General features: G+C 46.7%; 1 protein-coding gene across 3 annotated transcripts in view; it reads left to right on the plus strand.

The window, feature by feature from the left end:
- lypd6b (LY6/PLAUR domain containing 6B) overlaps nucleotides 1-21,352 on the plus strand; it is a 277,746-nt gene that overhangs the window by 60,228 nt on the left and 196,166 nt on the right. Inside the window, exon 1 of one of the 3 annotated variants that reach the window (XM_085986693.1) lies at nucleotides 7,989-8,134. The exons of 1 other annotated variant lie outside the window; for it this stretch is intronic. The gene's annotated coding sequence lies outside the window, so the exon portion shown is untranslated. Of the gene's footprint in view, nucleotides 1-7,988; nucleotides 8,135-13,560; nucleotides 13,716-21,352 lie in introns of those variants that run through there. One more of the 3 variants, XM_085986692.1, reaches the window with a different exon arrangement.

Consider the following 21,352-nt stretch of genomic DNA (forward strand, 5'->3'; position numbering starts at 1 on the left):
TCTATGACTTTGCTCCATCTCTCTCTGACCTTGCTCCATCTCTCTATGACCTTGCTCCATCTCTCTATGACTTTGCTCCATCTCTGTATGACTTTGCTCCATCTCTCTATGACTTTGCTCCATCTCTCTATGACTTTGCTCCATCTCTCTATGACTTGCTCCATCTCTCTATGACCTTGCTCCATCTCTCTATGACTTTGCTCCATTTCTCTATGACTTTGCTCCATCTCTCTATGACTTTGCTCTATCTCTCTATGACTTTGCTCCATCTCTCTATGACCTTGCTCCATCTCTCTATGACTTTGCTCCATCTCTCTATGACTTTGCTCCATCTCTCGATGACCTTGCTCCATTCTCTATGACTTTGCGCCATCTCTCTGTGACCTTGCTCCATTTCTCTATGACCTTGCTCCATCTGTCTATGACTTTGCTCCATCTCTCTATGACCTTGCTCCATCTCTCTATGATCTTGCTCACTTTCTCTATGACCTTGCTCCATCTTCTATGACCTGCTCATCTCTCTATGAGTTGCTCCATCTCTCTATGACTTTGCTCCATCTCTCTATGACCTTGCTCCATCTCTCTATGACTTTGCTCCATCTCTCTATGACTTTGCTCCATCTCTCTATGACTTTGCTCTATCTCTCTATGACTTTGCTCCATCTCTCTATGACTTTGCTCCATCTCTCTATGACCTTGCTCCATTTCTCTATGACTTTGCTCCATCTCTCTGTGACTTTGCTCCATTTCTCTATGACCTTGCTCCATCTCTCTATGACCTTGCTCCATCTCCCTATGACCTTGCTCCATCTCTCTATGACCTTGCTCCATTTCTCTATGACCTTGCTCCATCTCTCTATGACTTTGCTCCATTTCTCTATGACTTTGCTCCATCTCTCTATGACCTTGCTCCATCTCTCTATGACTTTGCTCCATCTCTCTATGACTTTGCTCCATTTCTCTATGACTTTGCTCCATCTCTCTATGACTTTGCTCCATCTCTCTATGACTTTGCTCCATCTCTCTATGACTTTGCTCCATCTCTCGATGACCTTGCTCCATCTCTCTATGACCTTGCTCCATCTCTCTATGACTTTGCTCCATCTGTCTATGACCTTGCTCCATCTCTCTATGACCTTGCTCCATCTCTCTATGACTTTGCTCCATCTCTCTATGACCTTGCTCCATCTCTCTATGACTTTGCTCCATCTCTCTATGACCTTGCTCCATCTCTCTATGACTTTGCTCCATCTCTCTATGACTTTGCTCCATCTCTCTATGACCTTGCTCCATCTCTCTATGACCTTGCTCCATCTCTCTATGACCTTGCTCCATCTCTCTATGACCGTGGCTCCATCTCTCTATGACCTTGCTCCATCTCTCTACGACCTTGCTCCATCTCTCTATGACCGTGCTCCATCTCTCTATGACCTTGCTCCATCTCTCTACGACCTTGCTCCATCTCTCTACGACCTTGCTCCATCTGTCTATGACCTTGCTCCATCTCTCTATGACTTTGCTCCATCTCTCTATGACCTTGCTCCATCTCTCTACGACCTTGCTCCATGTCTCTATGACCTTGCTCCATCTCTCTATGACATTGCTCCATCTCTCTACGACCTTGCTCCATCTCTCTATGACCGTGCTCCATCTCTCTATGACCTTGCTCCATCTCTCTACGACCTTGCTCCATCTGTCTATGACCTTGCTCCATCTCTCTATGACTTTGCTCCATCTCTCTATGACCTTGCTCCATCTCTCTACGACCTTGCTCCATCTCTCTATGACCTTGCTCCATCTCTCTATGACTTTGCTCCATCTCTCTATGACTTTGCTCCATCTCTCTATGACCTTGCTCCATCTCTCTATGACCTTGCTCCATCTCTCTATGACCTTGCTCCATCTCTCTATGACCTTGCTCCATCTCTCTATGACCTTGCTACATCTCTCTATGACTTTGCTCCATCTCTCTACGACCTTGCTCCATCTCTCTATGACCTTGCTCCATCTCTCTATGACCTTGCTCCATCTCTCTATGACCTTGCTCCATCTCTCTATGACTTTGCTCCATCTCTCTATGACCTTGCTCCATCTCTCTATGACCTTGCTCCATCTCTCTATGACCTTGCTCCATCTCTCTATGACTTTGCTACATTTCTCTATGACTTTGCTCCATCTCTCTATGACTTTGCTCCATCTCTCTATGACTTTGCTCCATCTCTCTATGACCTTGCTCCATCTCTCTATGACCTTGCTCCATCTCTCTATGACCTTGCTCCATCTCTCTATGACCTTGCTCCATCTCTCTATGACTTTGCTCCATCTCTCTATGACTTTGCTCCATCTCTGTATGACTTTGCTCCATCTCTCTATGACCTTGCTCCATCTCTCTATGACTTTGCTCCATTTCTCTATGACTTTGCTCCATCTCTCTATGACCTTGCTCCCTCTCTCTATGACTTTGCTCCATCTCTCTATGACATTGCTCCATCTCTCTATGACCTTGCTCCATCTCTCTATGACCTTGCTCCATCTCTCTATGACTTTGCTCCATCTCTCTATGACCTTGCTCCATCTCTCTATGACCTTGCTCCATCTCTCTATGACCTTGCTCCATCTCTCTATGACCTTGCTCCATCTCTCTATGACTTTGCTCCATCTCTCTATGACCTTGCTCCATCTCTCTATGACCTTGCTCCATCTCTCTATGACTTTGCTCCATCTCTCTATGACCTTGCTCCATTTCTCTATGACCTTGCTCCATCTCTCTATGACCTTGCTCCATCTCTCTATGACCTTGCTCCATCTCTCTATGACCTTGCTCCATCTCTCTATGACTTTGCTCCATCTCTCTATGACCTTGCTCCATCTCTCTATGACCTTGCTCCATCTCTCTATGACTTTGCTCCATCTCTCTATGACTTTGCTCCATCTCTCTATGACCTTGCTCCATTTCTCTATGACTTTGCTCCATCTCTCTATGACTTTGCTCCATCTCTCTATGACCTTGCTCCATCTCTCTATGACCTTGCTCCATCTCTCTGTGACCTTGCTCCATCTCTCTATGACCTTGCTCCATCTCTCTATGACCTTGCTCCATCTCTCTATGACCTTGCTCCATCTCTCTATGACCTTGCTCCATCTCTCTATGACCTTGCTCCATCTCTCTATGACCTTGCTCCATCTCTCTATGACCTTATTTCTTTCTCTTGTTCTTTTCTGTTGGATGAGAGTTGGCAACTGGCATGGTGGGGAAGGATGCTGCTAAGGGTTGTAGGTCATGTTTTCCTGTGACAGATGCAGGGCCGAGGCTGGGGATGGGGAAAAGGTGGGGGTTGGGGATGGTAGTGGCTTGTAGACCTCAGTGACCAACTTGCATCACCTCCCAGTTCACACCAAAGATTTAGCTACCCTCCCCAATCCTTTGCTTTATTGCCTCTGATGTCATTTCACCTTAGTACGGCATAGTTCCAATTATGTTCTTAGCCCAACCCTTTGCTTTTGCGCGATGACATGACACACTGTATTTTCCCCAACCACTTGCCAGCCTGTTGCCTGTAATGCTGTTCACGTTTCCACCGGCTCTCTGTTCATTACCTATCCTGTCTAAACCCATCCACTCCACTTTAGCCCTTCATCACCTGTGACTGTCAAGGCTTTAATTTGAGCCTCCTGCCACCATCTCCTGCCCCCATCACTACTTAATATCTTCCATCTCCCGCCGATCCCCATCCCTTCAGCTGGTAGATGGGACTGTGGAGGTGCAGCAGTGGGGGTCCTGCAACTACGTTATGACAGATGAATAATTGCATTGGAAATTCCTATCATACATTTTTAAATAGGCAGTTTTAATTCTAAATGTTATCAAAGCATTACTCAAAAATGGTGACAATAGGGAGTAAAGTGTGCATGCAAGAATGTGTTTTTCATATATATAAAATATGAAAGGTATTTGCTTTCCCTTTATCTTGAGCCACCAGTTTCAATTGACATGGTGTGTGGGGAACATGGCCCTGGGCTTTACTGGTTTTGCGGCATCGCTGATTGAGCAGGAATTTCACACACACCACGGAGATGCCTGCGACCCAGGCTGCCTTTCCTGCTCTGGGATCATTTGTCTGCTGGGGGCGGGCTCTCCAGCCTACACCGGGGAGTCATATTGAACTAGGGCGGGAAACAAAATGTGGCAGGCCTGCCGGAAAGGGAGGGAGGGGCTGCCTGAAAACTCTGTGGTTTTATTTTGGGCTAAAAATTTTAATGCTGCTTTTTTTTGACCCGTGCATGGCAACTCTTCAAGAGTGATTGCATAGGTTCCTCCCTGGGGGGGAGTCAGCGACCACTGGTATTTGAATGCTGGACCAGAGTCTAACAGGTGGCCCTATCATCCAGCGCCTAAGCAGGACAAAATAGCAGGGAATGTAGCAGAGGCTGTCTTTCCCTCATTTGTCATGCAATTTGCACGCACCTACCCACACACACATGGGTGGACACCAGCCCTGCTCTTCAGAGGTGGGGGCATGGCAGAGTCTGTCCCCAAGCACATTCCTCCACCCCAGATCCACCAGAAAACAAGTGGAGCAGAGCCAGAAAGCTTACTCCATGGTCTCCTCAATCCTTCCATGACTTTACTCCGTTTTATCTGAGCAGTCTTCTTCAGACATGTGTCCCAGCCCGTCCCCTCCTCTCTGCTGTATAGATGTTACCCACACTATACTCCCCTGCCCCATATAGCAAAAGTATTGTATTGTCAAATCCCAGCATGTCGTCTGTGAACTCTGAGGCATTGACAGAATATAAAAATAGCTTTAGATGATGCCTAAAACACGCTACTGTGATTCGCACTTTGATGGACTGCAGATGACCTTAGTGCAGCACAGGATGTGCTGCTATCCTAGTGAGAATACAGTACCTTACACTAAGCACCAACAGTCATTGATAAAATGTTCTGTTCTGGCTAATAGCTTCAGCATGTTCAGGAAGCACAAGACATATAGAGCAGTCAAACCAAGTCACAGATGCAATTTGCAGGTGTTCCCTTTGCTCCAAACATAGCTATGCAGCTATTTGGCTGCTTTGGGGATGATTTTTTTTATTGTTTGACTCTCAAGTTTCGTTACAGATGTTGCAGACACTTTCACTTTCACTGTCGTCTCTAATAATTAGAACATCGTTCCGTCATTCACTCGTCAATTTGTGGGTTTTTTTATGATTATGATCATGGATTATGGATTTTCAGGGCTGTTTCCAAACTACCACAAGCAACCAAACACAAAACTCAAAATCATGTACCTATTGCGCGGCACCCCAAATAAATTCTATCTATCCTTGACAGATTTTTAAAAAATTATTCGTTCCTGGGATGTGGGCGTGGCTGGCAAGGCCAGCATTTATTGCCCATCCCTAGTTGCCCTTCAGAAGGTGGTGGTGAGCCGCCTTCTTGAACTGCTGCAGTCCGTGTGGTGAAGGTACTCCCACGGTGCTGTTAGGTAGGGAGTTCCAGGATTTTGACCCAGCGACGATGAAGAATTAGTGCTGGAGAGGTTATGGCCAGGCTTCTGTGCACCACTTGGTCCGATCCCTATATCTAATTGTTCTGGACTGTGAACTGGGATGCTTCAAATGCCATGATCACCCTTGGACCCAGTGTTTTACTCGGTTTGCTGCCCAAGTAATGAAAGTGCCCTCCACCCTCTGCACAATACACAGACCACCAGAACTCTGTTCTTAATGTTGAGATGGTACATCTTCCTTTTATGGCAAACTTCTTCTTTTCCATCTCTTCTCCCCACACCACAACGATGTGCTGGAGCACCTATGGAATAAGAACATAAGAACATAAGAAATAGGAGCAGGAGTAGGCCAATCGGCCCCTCGAGCCTGCTCCACCATTCAATAAGATCATGGCTGATCTGATCCTAACCTCAAATCTTCTATCACTGTGCATCCACCCGAACCCATGTGATCTCCCGGGAGAGGCGAAAAACCAGATAAAGACCCAATGGCCAATTTGGGAGAAAAAAATCTGGGAAATTCCTCTCCGACCCATCTAGGCGATCGAAATTCTTCCAGGAGATCACTCTGTCCCTATATTTTCTACAGTACTTACCTTCTGTAAAGGCGATCTCCACCCGAGTCAGGAACAGGAATAAAACCATCTCCTGAAATCTAACAGAATTAGAACACAGTAGGAGCAGAACAAGGCTACACGGCCCCTGGGCCCACTCCACTACCCACAGGGCCATGACCATTCCGAACCCAGACTCATGTCCAATTTCCTGCCCGCTCCCCGTAACCCTTTATTCCCTTTACTTCTAGGAAACTATCTATTTCTGTTTTAAATTTATTTAATGATGTAGCTTCCACAGCTTTCTGGGGCAGCAAATTCCACAAACCTACCACCCTCTGAGTGAAGAAGTTTCTCCTCATCTCAGTTTTGAATGAGCAGCCCCTTATTTTAAGATTATGCCCCCTAGTTCTAGTTTCACCCATCATTGGGAACATCCTCACCGCATCCACCCGATCAAGCCCCTTCACAATCTTATATGTTTCAATAAGATCGCCTCTCATTCTTCTGAACTCCAATGAGTAGAGTCCCAATCTACTCAACCTCTCCTCATATGACCACCCCCTCATCCCCGGGATTAACCGAGTGAACCTTCTTTGTACTGACTCGAGAGCAAGTATGTCTTTTCTTAAGTATGGACACCAAAACTGTATGCAGTATTCCAGGTGCGGCCTCACCAACACAATGCGCTCCAGTTGAAGCAAATGATGCATGGTCTCTACTAATGTCCCGTGCAGCGCTGCCGCGATCCGAGGCTCCTTCCCTCCCTTAAAGGGAAGGGCCATCGCTGCAGGCCCTGCATTGGGACCAGTGAGCTGGTCCCTGACGATCACGGCCAAGGGGAATTGGAAAAAATTGCAAAAGTAATTTCAGAAATGTTGCTACTTACCTCAGCAACCTCCCCTTTAACTTGTGACCCTGAAGCGCCCGGCCTCCCGAACAACGCCTCCTGCAGCTGTCGGTGTCATGCTGCAGGGGGCGAAACCGAAGTTCGGGTCCGGGGCGCTATCGGGGCGATGCGCATGGCAATGACGTCACGATCTCCGGGTGCAGGAGGTCGTGGCGCAAAGTTTTACTGCTGCCGCAAACCTCCCAACCAAGTTAGCGGGAGTCGTTCATCTCACCCCGCCCGGGCGGTAAGTTGTTATCGCCCCTGGGGGTGCTTACAGGAGGCGCTAACCCACCAAATTTCTCCCCCCTGGTTTCTAGCGAACGCTAACATTCCACTCCAGAGACTTGTGCACAAAATCTCGGCTGACACTCCTGTGCAGAGCTGATGGAGTGCTGCACTGTTGGAGGCGCTGTCTTTCAGATGAGACGTTAAACCAAGGCCCCGTCTACTCTCTCAGGTGGACATAAAAGATACCATGGCATAATTTTGAAGAAGAGTAGGGGAGTTCTCCCTGGTGTCCTGGCCAATATTTATTCCTCAACCAACACCTAAAACAGATTATCTGGCCATTATCTCATTGCTGTTTGTGGGAGCTTGCTGTGCGCAAATTGGCTGCTGCGTTACAACAGTGACTTCACTTCAAAAGTCCTTCATTGGCTGTGAAGCGATTCGGGAAGTCGCGAACAGTAACTGAACTTCAAAAGAAGCTAATTGTGTGAAGTACTTTGAGTCATTTCAACATGATAAGGCATTCTAGAAATGCAAGCCCTTTTAAGTTGGGAATTGATAAAATCACTTGTTTTTTGTCATTAACTTTAATCATGATGCTTTTCATTCTTGTAGGTAACCAGCTGCTGAAAAACTCATTCATGTGCTTCACAGTGCAAAGCAAATTAATTACACAGTTGCTTTCAGTCAGACAAACCTCTTGACATGACTGGTGTTTTCAAAGTGATACCACCTACTTTTCATGGAATGAGACCAATGAGTAGAGGATTGTATTCACAGTTGTGGCTACATACAATGTTTGCTCACGGTGTGTCTCTCCTTCAGGGATTTATGGATAACAAGTGCTGAACATTGCGTTCCTTGCATTCGCAGTGACTTTTTCTTTTGGTTTAAACTTTGTTCACGTCTGCATAAAGACAGGAAGGATCTTGGCTCTGAATTTCTTTTAGGTATGTACTGTAGGCACCATTAGTTGGAAAACTATTGTGGGTTGTAGTCACAGTCATTTTTACTGACAATGTTCATTAGCTCAGAATGCTTTTGTTGCTGATTCTTCTGCTTCCTCTCTCCTCTCCTCCCCCACCCCCCCCTCCACATTTTGGGGCATTATATCCAGATCTTTGTTTGCGGCAAGCTGATGTGGCACTTGTATTAATGGGCCTGTGTTATTTTGGGACACAATTCATTCCATCTTGCCACTTCCCTCCCTGTCCTCTTTAACCATGGCTTCAGTACCCCGTCCTGGTCGCTCGTTTATCTCCCCTTTACCCATGCGTGGTGTCCACAGTAACCATTTCCTCCTTGTAAAATCCTCCGAGGCATCTCCCTGCACTTGTGGAGCTTTATGTCAATGCAAGGTGCTGTTGATTGGAATTCAGAACAAATGATTTTAACCTTGACTGTCGATCAGGCCGCATTTGATATATAAAGGGCTGCTTTGGATACTGTGTTGAAACTTCTCGCTGCTGGCTTTAAGGAACCTGGCAAGTTGAATCTGGTGTTGTTGCCGACTGCAGGAGAACTGCATGCTAGGAACTGCCAGCGCAGCAATGTAAAAACAGCCTTTGACTTCTCTGAGCGTTCACAAAGGAAATGCCCTTCACTGTTGCCCTCTCGGCACCAGACAGCACAAGTTATTTCAGGACTGACACAGACGACAGATAAGCATTGATTAAGATTGGTAATCACGGTGGAACCTCCATAATCCGACCTCTTATTCACCTTCCTGATTATCTGCCAGACGTTTTGCAGAGGAAAGCCTCACCTGAGGCGTTGCCTCATCAGCCGGTCTTTTGTTATTTGTATTTTAATCTCTTTTCTTGATGAGTAAAACTATGTACTGTTTCTTTTGGTTTTTCTATTGTACTTGTCTTTATCGCTGTGCCTAGGCTGCCGCTATAACATACCTGTAAGGCCAAATTTTGGGGTATATTGATACACCAATTTCTGTTGACCATGAAGGGGGCCCTCTTTCATGAAAGAAAGAAAGACTTGCATTTATATAGCGCCCTTTCACGACCATCGGATGTCCCAAAGTGCTTTATAGCCAATGAAGTACTTTTTCGAAGTGTAGTCACTGTTGTAATGTGGGAAACACGGCAGCCAATTTGCGCTCAGCAAGCTCCCACAAACAGCAATGTGATAATGATCAGATAATCTGTTTTTGTTATGTTGATTGAGGGATTACAGATTGGCCAGGACACCAGAGATAACTCCCCTGCTCTTCTTAGAAATAGTGCCATGGGATATTTTACATCCACCTGAGAGAGCAGACGGGGCCTCGGTTTAACGGCACCTCTGACAGTGCAGCACTCCCTCAGCACTGCACTGGAGTGACAGCCTAGATCTTTGTGCTCAGGTATCTAGAGTGTGACTTGAATGGTCAGTAATTGGGGGGGGGGAATAATCACTTCCATGCAAAAGCCCCCTGTTTGAGGGTAATGCTTGTGGATTGGAGAAGTAAAGCAGCAAAAGAAAAGTCAACCTGCAAGAAGGAAATGTCACGTAAAAGGAGAGTTAAAAAAAAATACCACTGCAAACTGATGGGAAAATCTTTCGAGTGGGTAGCAAAGATTTTAGACTGAATTTTGTGTTCAGAATTTATAACAGCAGGAGCAACTTTCTTCAAATGTTGGCTTTAGGCCCTGAGCATTTAATAATGAGATATTCATTTATATACCACAAACAGGGTGCCGATAACTAGAAATAAGATTATGGCCTAGGTTTTCTGATCATAATGGTTCAACCTCAACTGGAGTATTGTGTCCAATTCTGGGCACCGCACTTTAGGAAGGACGTGAAGGCCTTAGCGAGGGTGCAGAAAAGATTTACAAGAATGCTTCCAGGGATGAGGGACTTCAGTTACATGGATAGACTGGAGAAGCTGGGGTTGTTCTCCTTAGAGCAGAGAGGTTTGAGAGGAGATTTGATAGAGGTGTTCAAAATCATGAGGGGTCTGGACAGAGTAGATAGAGAGAAACTGTTCCCATTGATGGAAGGGTCGAGAACCAGAGGACACAGATTTAAGGCGATTGGCAGAAGAACCAAAGGCGACATGAGGAAAAACTTTTTTACGCAACGAGTGGCTAGGATCTGGAATGCACTGCCTGAAAGGGTGGCGGAGGCAGACTCAATCGTGGCTTTCAAAAGGGAATTGGATAAGTACCTGAAGGAAAAAAAATTGCAGGGCTACAGGGAAAGGGTGGGGGAGTGGGACTAGCTGAAGTGCTCTTACAGAGAGCCGGCACAGGCTCGTTGGGCCGAATGGCCTCCTTCTGTGCTGTAACCATTCTATGAATCTATGAGTATCTCTTTAAAATGAATGGCCCATCATTGGTGTTCTGATTAGAAAACCTTGGTCAATCAGTTTAAAATATCATAATGAGCCGAGTCGACGGATTAAGAGTGATGTATAAAACTGTAGGACAAGCAAGTGGAATTTTTTTACTTTGTTAAGTATATACGCAGGTGATGTAGTTATATCGAAAACAATATTATTTATGACACAGATATGCACCACACAGCCCTGTACTCAGACACTTGAAAACATGATTTTAACCAGCACCTGAAGAAAAGTGAGCACTGGGACGTCAGAATTTACTGGCCTAGAAATTCGGGGGAGCCGGGGCATTTGGGTGGTGGGGGGGAGGTGTGGTGGGGTGGGGCGGGGGTTGCGAGGAGAAGGACAAGTACCCTACTCCAGAATTGGGAGGTCCAAGGCTCCCGAGGTATTGCATCGAGGAAGGATCTGGAGCGATGATCGGGGCCTTTTAATGTGGGATCGGGAGAAGCGCTCCTGCTCCTCCCGGCTCCACATTCAGATAAGTTAATTACCTTCTTGATTGACAGATGTTCTGTAGGGCTGGTTTCCCTGAGTGTAACCTGTGATACCCCCTGGCTGCCTCAGAGCAAATCACTGTTGAGTGGGGACCTCAAGCAGGCGTTAGGCCCTTTACTTGCCTATGCAAAAGGCCTAATGCCTGCTTCAGGCACGGGTAATGGACACCGCTTATTTGTTTTTGCCCAATATGGCGGTCGGTGCACTTCCAGCCAGTAATGTGCGCGCGCTATCTGCCCGCCATTTTGGGGCCTCAGTAGGCCGCGTAGCGTCTGAAAAACAGGCGCCCAATTTGTAGGCCACTGTGTTTCCACAAACACTGTTCCGTTATTAGTTAATTTTAATGCAGGTGGAAAGCTTTTCAGTAATCCAATATTGCTTTGGGCTTATCTGCTGGACAGAGAAATCTGTGGCTAATACACACAAATTTCATTTCCTTTCCAGTTTTGAAAAAGGGTTAGACCCGAAACATCGACTCTAATTTCTCTCCACGGATGTTGCCTGGCCTGCTGAGTTTTTCCAGCATTTTCTGTTGCTATTTTGGATTTCCAGCATCTGCAGTATTTTGCTATCGTACCAGCAGGAATGACTGATTCAGAAGTTTCAGTACACAATGTAAACCTAGTGATGAGTTCTTAGCAGTCATCGGCTGTGATTAACGGCCAGCTATGAACTACATCTCTGCTGTGGTAAATTACGTCATTACCTGTGCAACATCTCGCCTCTTAAGGCCAGCCTGAAATACTTGTTTGCTTCAAACATTGTAATCTATAGTCCAAGTTCGCTCCAAGTCACACACCATCCTGACTTAGAAATATATCGCCGATCCTTCATCGTCGCTGGGTCAAAATCCTGGAACTCCCTCGCTAACAGCACTGTGGGAGCACCTTCACCACACGGACTGCAACGGTTCAAGAAGGCGGCTTGCCACCACCTTCTCGAGGGTAATTAGGGAAGGACAATAAATGCTGGCCTTGCCAGCGATGCCTACATCCCATAAACAAATTTAAAAAAGGGATAAATAACGGAGCAAGTAAGAAAAAAGAAAGCTTTCTGCTGATTTTCAAAAGCCAACTGACTGAATCATCTCGAATAAATCAATGTTGTCCCTGATAAAGTTGGGCAGGCAAAGGTGATAATATTTTCCAGATGTCCACACTTGCTATGTTGCCTTGGCTTGGTGTTGCCTGTCATCTGCTTTTTTGGCTTTACAAACTGACAATGAACACTTACAAAAATATTTTTGGGAAGCCATAATTGGATTTGACAAGTAAGTACTGAGCATTCAGTTTATCACAGCAAATGTGTTGAACAGCGTGCTCGATACCTGCCTGCCACGTCCAATTTTTATTTCCTCGTGTGAAATCAGCTGTAATGGACTTGCACCCTCTCTATTTCAGCTGATTGGCTCATTCAGTGAAAATATACAAGTTCATGCCGAGGCGTGGATTCTAGGGCCTAGAAATTGGATGTGGCCCGAAAACGGACGGCGTCATGGCCCAGAGCTATTTGGCTGCGCCTGTTCAAAGCGGTTGAGGCAGCACGCTAAATTCTCAGCGCCAAACGCGCTGCTGATTGGCTTACAGTCAACGGTTGGGCCAATATCGGCTGCAGTCTAATGGCCAGTAATGTTTGGCCTCGTCTTTCTCCACTACTTAAAGGGGGGGTGCTTTGATGCAGCAGCACCTCATTGTCATTGGAGTTGGAGTTGGAATTGCAGTTGGAACACATGGCTGAGCACCAGTAAAAGAGGACGAGCCAGAAGGTTCTCCGATGCGGTTCTGGAGGCATTGGTACCGGCAGTGGAGAGGAGGCGGGCTGTCCTGTTCCCGCAGGGTGGCAGGAAGCCATCAGCACATACTTCGAGAAGGCTTTGGTAAGAGATAGCTGGGTAAGTCACGGCGAACAGTGTCGTACCGAGGACATGGACCTAGTGCCGCAAGAAGTTTAATGACCTCACACGGCAGGTCAAGGTGAGTGAAGGCTTCAGCAAATGTCATATCCCACCATCTGCACCACAAGCCTCAGACACTGCTCAATGCACCACACGCCCATCACTCACCTACCAACAATCTCTACCGATCACCACTCAGACGTCACAATCATAGCTTCACTTCACTTTCACAACCCTACCACTGCTGCAACACTGACACTCACATCTCACACCTTGCACACACTGACAACTATTCAACTATGGCAGGCACATCACCCAAGCACATTGTACTACACTCATTGACACACTTCCCTTTCTCTTACAGGCCAGGGTGGGTCACAATCACCGCAAACAGTGGCAGACGGGAGGCGGGCAAGCCGCTTTACGGGCCTTGAGCCAACTGGAGGAAACGGTGCTCGACATCACTGGAGGGGAAGCCACTGTGGCCGTGGCAATGGGCGAAGTTGAAGCCCTTGGGGACAATAACGGTCTGCTCATTCCTAATGCTTCTTCTCACATCCCACTTCCCCCTCATCCCACAATCTCCTCTCACTTTCAAGCTGCTCTTGCTTTCCCTCCCCCTCCCCCTCTCCTCACCATAACCCAACTCTTTCTGCTTTCAGGTGACCAGGATTTACCACCCGCACAGCCTGACCCTGACGTAATAGAGGAGAGTGGAGATGAAGAAGAAGGCACACCGTCACTGCATCTGACACTCGCAGACACCAGCTCAGAAACTGGCACTGCGTGGAATGTAGAGGTTAGTATAGATGCGAGATCTACACATGGCGAGGCACCGGGCATGAGTGGGTTGCAGCAAGGCCAGGGGGAAAGGGTAGCTTGGGGCCAGCTCCCTGGAGCTGCACAAGACTCAGATGATGACCTCGATGGGGTGGCCTTCAGAAGAAGGGTGATGGCCATGCACACTGAAATGCTAGGTGCAATGGCAAGCCTGCCAGAGAGCCTCTTGGCAATGTCAAGAAGCACGGATGAGTCCGACTCCCACATTGGACTGGGCTATGTGCAGAGCTTGGAGCCCGTGATTTCCAGGCTGGAAATGATGGACAACTCCAGGAGAGACCTTGTGGACCCACCCATGATGCTGCGTGTGATGGGCGATGTCGCGGCTTCCATTGCAGCACAGGCAGAAGCGACCCAACGTCTCAGTGCTGCAGTGGAAGCGCAGACTGCTCTCCTGCAGGCTCAGCTTGCTGTCACCCAAGCTCAGACTGCAGCCATCGTGGCTGAGTTTATCAGCAGCAGGCCAGCAATCAGTCCTCCAACAGATTGCTAGGAATGTTGAGGCGCTGCCCCAGGGGAGTGGCAGTGGGTCTGTGGGGCGGGAACCTGCTGTCCTCTTTCAGGAGGACAGCATTCCTATTCCCACCATTGCCCTTGCCGCTGCTTGTCAGCCAGCCAGACTGCTGCTGCCCATGCCGAGGTGGTGTCGTCTACAACCGTGCCTTCTAGGTCCACAGCTGGTCAAGGTCGTCCTGCAAGGCCATCTGAAGTCTCCCCCACGGAAACTCAGTAACCTTCCACCAGCCATGCTGCAGCCACAGGGAGAACACTGCATAGGAACACCAGCGTAGGAAAGGACACATGAATGACAGGCGCTAAGGGATTGCACAAGGGTGATTAGTTGATATTGTAATCTAAATTGAATAGTGATAAATTTATTAATTTTGTTTGGAATTTTTTTTTGTGGTGGCTCTCATTTCAGCTTTGTACCCAGGAGGACGCTGTGATATTCCTTAACAGAGGGATGGTATGATGGGCATATGGTTGATGGGGAGGTGGTGAGCAATGGTGATCTGGGGTTTCATTCATTCGAATCGGAGTCTGATGAGGCGTTCACAGACAGCCCGTTCAGAAGAGGGATTTGCTGCCTGCCTCCTCCCTTCCTCTTTGTCCTCTTCCTCGTCCTCTTGCTCCTCTCCCTATTACTCTTCTTCCTCCTCCTCTCCCTCGTCCTCTTCCTGAGGTAGTCCCGTGGTGGCAAGGGCTGCGCCCTCATGATGGCTAAATTGTGAAGCATGCGGCAGACCACCACGAAATGGGACACCCGCCTTGCCGAGTACTGGATGGGTTCTCCCGAGCGGTCAAGGCAGCAGAGCCGTTGTGTCAGCAGTCCGATGGTCTGCTCGATGATGTTCCTGTTGGCAGCATGGCTCTCATTATATGAGTGCTGGGCACGAGTGTTGGGGTTGCAGAGGGGAGTCATGAGCCAGGTGGAGAGCGGATAGCACTTGTCTCTGAGCAGCCACCCTCGGGTTTGACATGGTGGCTGGAAGATTGTTGGCCCACCGGACTGACGCAAGATAAAGGCATCATGACTGCTGCCAGGATAGCGGGCATTGATCATCAGGATGCGCTGAGCGTGGTCGCACACCAACTGCACATTAAGTGAGTGGTAGCCTTTGCGGTTACGGAAGATCTCAGGATTGTTATGCGGCGCCTGGAAAGCCATGTGGGTGCAGTCGATGTCACCCTGCATCAGAGAGAAGACAACATAGTCCCTTCTCATGGTGTAGAGAGCCTCTGTGACCTCCAGGATGCAGCGATGGACGGTAAACTGTGAGATGGTAACTATGTCTCCTGCTGTAAACTGGAAGGATCTGCTGGTGAAGAAATTGAGGGCCACGGTGACCTCAAGGGCCACTGGGAGAGCTGTGGCTGCCCTGCTCTGAAGCTGGAGGTCTGGTTGCAGGAGGTGGCAGAGTTCTGTGACCACCTCCTTGCTGAAGCGGAGCCTCCTAATACTCTGCTCCTTGCTTAAGTGGATATAAGAGAAGTGCTCTTGGAAGATCCTAGGTGGGTAAGGCCTCCTATTGCGAGCCCTCCTGGCACCCCCTCCTCCTCCCTATGCAAGCATCTTCTCTTCTTCACTGCCTCCGCTCCTCTCCCAAAGATACCCTAGCGCATGGGGGGCTGCAAGTAGAGCCCCCCTGACTCTGAGCAGGTGTTGTGAGCAGAGACCTTTAAATAAGAATGAAGGCGTTCTCCACTTGCACCAACACTCCCTGTCACCTAAGGACCTTGAAAGCTGCTGGAATTGCAGAAAATTACACAGAGCCAGTCAAACTGAAGAAATATGTCAGCTGCAAGTTGTTGCTGATGATCCCTGTAAATAACGTGACTGGAGGCTCCTTCCTGTTTGTCAATGCTTGGTCAGCTGGTTACAATTAACACGGTGCGGCAAACTCCAAAATGTTAGCTCGGGTGTCAGGTGAGCGTTGCACACTCGCTGACGTCACGATCTGCATAACCTACATATCCCTAGCGAGCGCGGACATCAGCAGCGCTGCCACCCAGCTGAAAATGACGGCCGCCGGCAGCGGGCAGAAGTGAGCCAGCGGACATTTTTTTCCCGAAACGGGCCTTAATGGCTGGCGCTAACACCTCCAATTTCTAGGCCTATATTTTTAATCAAATTTACATGAGTATTTCCTATGGATAGCACTTTTACGGCCTAATAACGGTGGAGCAGAATAGCTCTATCCATCAACTTTCCTATTGATCCAGGCAGTCGTTACTTTGCCAGACTTATTTATCTGCGAAACCCGCCATGACATAAACATAACAGTTCAGGGCAAAGCTCTGTTTCTTGTTGGTTCTTTGGCATTTCATTGATGATGGTCTGTTAGCAATCTTGTAATAAAATGTAAGATGAAACTCTTGTATAAAATATAAAATTAAACCCTTGCTTAAAATGAAAAGCTAGAAACAGTGGCGGTCCAAAGAGACTTGGGGGTCCAGGTACATAGATCATTAAAATGTTACGAACAGGTACAAAAAATAATCAAAAAGGCTAATGGGCTGCTGGCCTTTATATCTAGAGGACTAGAATACAAGTGGGTAAAAGTTATTCTGCAGCTATACAAAGTCCTGGTTAAACCACACCTGGAGTACTGTGAGCAGTTCTGGGCACCACACCTTAGGAAGGATATATTGGCCTTGGAGGGAGTGCAGCGTAGGTTTACCAGAATGATACCCAGACTTCAAGGGTTAAATTACGAGGAGAGATTACACAAATTAGAGTTGTATTCCCTAGAATTTAACAGGTTAAGGGGTGATTGGATTGAAGTTTTCAAGACATTAAAAGGAACAGATAGGGTAGATAGAGAGAAACTATTTCCGCTGCTTGGGGATTCTAGGACTAGGGGGCAAAGTCTAAAAATTAGAGCCAGATCTTTCAGGAGCGAAATTAGGAAACACTTCTACACAGAAAAGGTGCTAGAAGTTTGGAACGCTCTTCCGCAAATGGCAATTGATGCGAGATCAGTTGTTAATTTTAAATCTGAGATTGATAGATTTTTGTTAACCAAAGGGATTATGGAGCAAAGGTGGGTAAATGGAGTTGAGGTACAGATCCACCGTTATCTATCTGGATGGCAGAACAGGCTCGAGGGGCTGAATGGCCTACTCCTGTTCCTGTGTTCCTATGCTGGAATTAATGTGAAGTAGGAAGTGAGCCATTAAAATGTACTGGGTTACTACTTACTGAACAACAGCAGATTGACAGGTACATTCATGTGCCACATGTGTGTGTGTGTCTGTATTGGGTGGCTAAAAGCCTTAGTAATCTTTCTAGTCAGCCAGAGTCAGTAGCATTGTGGGGGGTGAGGGAGGAGGATGGAGTAGTGACAAAGTATGGCTTTATAATGATTTACAATTTTATTTTTGCCACTATCAAAAAATTTTGCATGAAGAGTCTGTTAAATCCCAGCAGAACTACATTTTTACAACCTTCTTTGCTGAGTATGAAGTCCATGGTTGGCATTGTAGTAACAACCTAAGATTTTCTATTATGGGTTGCTTAGATTAAATGCCAGCCTTGTCTCAGTTGTCACGCTCTTGCCTTTCATTCAGCAGTTGTAGGTTCAAGTTCCTCTCTGGAGACTTGTGCACATAATATCAACTGACATTTCCGTGCAGTACTGAGGGAGTGCTGCATTGTCGGAGGTTCCACCTCTTGGAAGAGATGTTAACCGAGGCCTATCTGCCTGTTTCATTCCCTGGTAGACGAAGAGATGAAAGCCTACCACCAGTCTCGCTAGCATAACTTGCTCAACTCACTGTGCAAACTGCATTGTGCTGTCTCAGGGGGTTTACATTGAGGCCTGTTTAGATTTGCCTGGGGTATTAAGTTATAGATTATATATGAATTTGGCAGCAGATTTACATCAAGAGTGGTTTCTATAAACCTATCATCAGTCCACATGTGTCGCAGCCCAAACCAGCTATGAAGGAGTGTCCTGACTGCCTGCACCCACGCCTTTCCGACGGCCTCTAAATGACAGCTGTTTCAAATTGTGCAAGCATACGGCTCCAGTTTTTCACAGTGCCCGCTTGCAACCTTCCCGTCATGGGGAAGTGCGAGCTCACACCAGTCCTCATGCCACATCATGCCCCAATGCACCAGAGGTAGAATGCGCTGTGCCACCTAGGCTATTCACACTTGCTATTCACAGTATATTCACAATATATATCAATGATTTGGATGAGGGAACCAAATGTAATATTTCCAAGTTTGCTGACGACACAAAACTAGGTGGGATTGTGAGTTGTGAGGAGGATGCAAAGAGGCTTCAAGGCGATTTAGACAAGTTGAGTGAGTGGGCAAATACATGGCAGATGCAGTATAACGTGGATAAATGTGAAGTTATCCACTTCGGTAGGAAAAACAGAAAGGCAGAGTATTATTTAAATGGTGATAGATTGGTAAATGTTGATGTACAGAGGGACCTGGGTGTCCTTGTACACCAGTCACTGAAAGCAAACATGCAGGTGAAGCAAGCAGTTAGGAAGGTAAATGGTGTGTTGGCCTTCATTGCAAGAGAATTTGAGTACTGGAGTAAGGATGTCTTACTGCAGTTATACAGGGCCTTGGAGAGACCACACCTGGAGTACTGTGTGCAGTTTTGGTCTCCTTACCAAAGAAAGGATATACTTGCCATAGAGGGAGTGCAACGAAGGTTCACCAGACTGATTCCTGGGATGGCAGGACTGTCGTATGAGGAGAGATTGGGTCGACTAGGCCTGTATTCACTAGAGTTTAGAAGAATGAGAGGGGATCTCATTGAAACATATAAAATTGTGGTAGGGCTAGACAGATTGGATGCAGGGAGGATGTTTCCCCTGGCTGGGGGGTCTAGAACGAGGGGTCATAGTCTCAGGATATGGGGTAGGACATTTAGGACTGAGATGAGGAGAAATTTCTTCACTCAGAGGGTGGTGAACCTGTGGAATTCTCTACCACAGAAGGCTGTGGAGGCCAAGTCACTGAATATATTTAAGAAGGAGATAGATAGATTTCTAGACACAAAAGGTATCGAGGGGTATGGGGAGAGAGCGGGAATATGGTATTGAGATAGAGGATCAGCCATGATCATATTGAATGGTGGAGCAGGCTCGAAGGGCCGAATAGCCTACTCCAGCTCCTATTTTTCTATATTTCTATGCTACCCTGTTACCACTTCAGGAGTTACAAGAAGCATGCTATTGTGCCCAATGACGGATGGAATGTATTTTTTGTTCCATCTGGCATAAGGTTTCTCCCTGAAGCAAGAAATCTCACTCAGCAACATAAGGACTGACAGTCAACATGTAATGATTCACAGGTGTTAATAGGATTCAGCCTCGTAGCTGGAGGTGTACAGAGCAGCCCTGTTAATTGACTTGCAATTGGCCTGTTACTGTTTCTCAGTTATTATAGTCGTTTTGGCATCTATCCCATAAAGAGTGATAAAAGTAATACTGTTTTGCTGATAAGTTGCAAAGTTTTTTTGAAAGGATACTTTAATTAGTATCTAACTTTCAGCAACCTGACAATTAAAAAGTTATCCACAAAGGTAACTTATGACAGAAGTGCACCAGATGTGATGACGGATTGACAGCCAATATTAAAAGTACTGTTTCACAAATATTTACTAAAGGTTGGGATTTTGGGTACTCCTTATAAAGCATTGCAAACATACCTGTCGGTCAAAAATCTGTATCTTTCACTTAAATCAGTTCTTGAAAGCATTGTGAAAAGAAAAGGCATTAAGAAGATCTTAGCTGTTAGGAATGATTACCATACCTATTGCTATACAGGGAACTCTTTTTTAACCGGCACCTAAATATCCGGAAATCTCTCTTAACCGGCAAAATTCAGGAGAAGGTTCAGGTAAGTTTTTTAACCATATATTAGTGGCCGTGTAACCGGGGTTCCTGGAACTGTGGCCGTGTAACCCGGACTCCTGCACAAGTGCCGTGTACGGGGCTCTCGTACCTTGGTAAGTATACCTCTCTGTAATCCGGACTTTTTGATCAACCGGCACCACGCCGGTCCCGTCGGTACCGGATAAAAAAGAGTTTCCTGTACCTGGAATCAACCATGTCCTTTGTGCCATTGGCAGTGGCACATAAGTGATAGAATTGTGGTAAAACTTTGGTCTGTTTTGGTCTACGTTCTTCCATTTCTGGCCTCATGTACATTCTTGACTTCCTTCACCCCATCCGAACAGCACTGTGGGAGTACCTTCACCACACGGACTGTAGCGGTTCAAGAAGGCAGCTCACCACCACCTTCTCAAGGGCAACTAGGGATGGGCAATAAATGCTGGCCTTGCCAGTGACATCCCAGGAACAATTTTTTTTTAAATTGGCGGCCGGGCCTTCAGCTGTCTAAACCCTAAGCTCTAAACCTTTTCACCTTTCTCTCTCATCCTTTAAGACACTCTGTAAAACCTATTTCTTTGACTAAGCTTTTGGTCACCTGTCCTAAAGTCTCCTTCGTTGTCTTGGTGTCAATTTTTTGTTTGATTTCGCTTCTTAGGACGGTTTACTACGTGAAAGGCACTATCTCAATGCAAGTTGTTGTTGTTTGAAGTTATGGTACAATTGTGGTTTCCCATTGCCTCTCCATGAAGGCCGTTTCGAATTGTGCGTGAGTGTTCATGTGGATTGTTCCAATTTTTTCAGGTGACCACTTGTTCCGACTCATTGTAACCAGAGTTAATGTTTCAGGTCGTTGACCTTTGAGCGCTTCCAGCATTTTAATTTCAGACTTCCAGCATCCGCAGTAGTTTGCTTTTGTCGTTGTAACCAGCCCTTGTACGACTTCATGCGACAAAGCACTAGATGTTGAAAGCGTTGTGCCAGCTCATTTCTTCGCATTTAACAACCAGCTACAGCTTCAAACATAAACTTCTACAGGAAGTATGCTGTTGTGGGCAAGGATGGATGGCTTGACTGTTTCTATTCCAAATTTTGAACTTGGATTACCTGACTGAATATTGAGTTGCACAAGTTCATACCTATAGGTTTGAAGGTGCAACAACTGTTGTTATTGTCACTGTGTAACATTGAATTTCCCAGAGGCTTTCTGGCCGGGGTTGGGAAATCAGGCCT

The sequence above is a fragment of the Somniosus microcephalus genome, chromosome 4 (genome assembly GCF_052327205.1).
Source record: "Somniosus microcephalus isolate GS21.2 chromosome 4, FLI_Smic_1.0, whole genome shotgun sequence".
In the NCBI taxonomy this organism is placed as follows: Eukaryota; Metazoa; Chordata; class Chondrichthyes; order Squaliformes; family Somniosidae; genus Somniosus; species Somniosus microcephalus.